We start from the raw sequence: 2,414 nt of genomic DNA on the forward strand, positions 1-2,414 counted from the left end.
GCTGGTATGTTGAGTACCTAAAATTCAACATCGAACCAAGTTGGCCCCATCTGTAAACAAAGGTTGATTTCCCCGATTGTGGCCCTTTGGGACCCATCGAAAGCTTTCACATTCATGCTTCCTACCCGTATTTCATGAAAACCTTTATCCAACCTTTTCAGAGTATCCAATGGACACATATTTAGGCTCTAACCTCCATCAACCAAGACCCTGGCAATGAACTTGTCTTCAAATTGCACCGTAATATGCAATGTTGATTGTGATTCAGCCCCTCAGGTGGTAGCTCATCTTCGTGGAAGATAATCTTATGACTTTCTAGTACTTGCCCAACCATGTTGGCCATTTCTCTGCCGGTGATTTATTAGGTACATAAGCCTCGCTTAACACTTTCATCAAAGCGTTCTTGTGTGCCTCTGACTTTTGCAATAGTGACAGGATAGATATCTGAGCAAGGACTTTGTTCAGATGGTCAACAACAGAATACTCCTTTGCATGTACTTTCCTCCACAGGTCATCTGGCCCGGTCTCAATGATAGGCTGCCTAGTAGTGGAATCCTTGCTTGATCCTCCCAAATGTTCCAGTGTATAGACTCTTCCAGTTCTAGTCATTCCTTGTGCGGCGTCAGATTCCTCTACCTTGGCTTTCCCTTTTCGCCGAGCCTCGGCAACATAATCCCAGGGTATTGCCTTTAAATTGAATAGGGGTGTGGTTGATACTATCACGGTGAAAGGTGTGACCACTTCTACTTCAAATGGAATGGGGGTGGCCGTAGGTGGAACCATCTCTACCTCAAATGGAGCTGATACAGTTACTTCATCCTCGATTGGTGACTGAGTCTATACCACAATAGGAGTAAGTGTGACTATAGCTGTAAAGTCATTGCCTTCTTGAATAAGCCCAATCGACCCCTCACGATCCCATTCTTCATTTGTCTCTATCACATGTACACCATCACCTATGTGATTAGGGAGGGGATTGTTGCGGACATTAGGTATAGCTTCCTTCGCCTGTATGACCTTGTTGTCAATTAGCATCTAGATCTTATCCTTCAATGTTCGGCACTCAGCAGTGGTGTGCCCTCTCATACCGGAATGGTACGCACAAGTTTTGTTTGGATTGACCCATTGATATGGATTTTCTAATGCCACAACGGGAATAGAAGGGATGTAACCCGTGGTTTTCAACCTTTCATACGATTGGTCGATGGGTTCAGCAATGTCACTATATTGTCTGGGTGGCTTTCAGTCAAAATTAGGTCTTGGTCTTGGAAAGTTTTGGCGAGTTGGAGGTGATTGGAAATGGGATGGTTGGGAGTTATAGGCGTGATGAACAGTGGCTGTTTGAGAGTATCTGGGAGATGAGGGTTGATATGTAGGCGGTGATGCTTGATATATGGGCGGAGGTGTTTGATATGTGGGTGGAGGGGTTTGATAGAAAAGTGGAGATTTTGGATCCTAGGCCACCATTATTGCCCCAACGTCTCTCTTCTTCGATATGCCACCTAATTGTAATGATTTAAGGCTTGTAGTGCCTCAAAATTTGTTACCATCCCACTCTTGATTCATTCCTCGACCCTTTCTCCGAATTTGATGATATCAGAGAATTTGTGATTTTTGATAACCATCAACCTTTCATAATATTGCAGATCCTGTGCTTTGAAGAAGAATTTATTCATCTATTTTTCTTCCAAAAATGGCCTGACCTTGGCTGCTTCCGACCTCCAATGAGTAGCATACTCACGGAAAGTCTCAGTAGGTTTCTTCTTAAGATTTTGAATGTAGAAAACATCCGGTGCGTTCTCTGTGTTGAACCTGAACCGGTCCATGAAATCTGATGCCATACTTACCCAATTGGACTATTTCTTGGGGTCTTAGCTAATATAACAAGACAAAGCATCCCCAGTAAGACTCCTCATAAAGAGCTTCATCCGGATCTTTTTATCTTTCTCGACCCCGACAAGCTTATCACAATAGGTCCTTAAATGAGCCCTGGGATAATCCATGTTGTCGAACATCTCGAATTTCGGAGGTTTGTACCCCTCAGGTAGTTCCACATCTGGCTATATGCACATGTCTTCATAGTTTAAACCTTCCATTCCTCTGTCACCTTCAACACCTTGAACTCGGCTTATTAACTTCTTGAGTTATTCAGCCATGTTTTTAATGAGCAGGTCCTTCTCGGAGGATTCCTGTGTATAAGAGATTGGTTGGGTAGAGTGAGGTATAGTTTCCATATATGTAGGGTTTCTTTGATGGGTGCCAGGGATTTGAGTGTAGTGATGGTCATTAGTGGAGTTTTGGGGATAGGGAATGGGTTGTGGTGTATTTTGGGGAGTGTGGTAGGTGGTGGTTGGTCGGTACTGAATTGGTTGATGGTGATGTTGTGGCGAAGTTGGTATTGGCAATGGATTGAG

The sequence above is a fragment of the Nicotiana sylvestris genome, chromosome 7 (genome assembly GCF_000393655.2).
Source record: "Nicotiana sylvestris chromosome 7, ASM39365v2, whole genome shotgun sequence".
In the NCBI taxonomy this organism is placed as follows: domain Eukaryota; kingdom Viridiplantae; phylum Streptophyta; class Magnoliopsida; order Solanales; family Solanaceae; genus Nicotiana; species Nicotiana sylvestris.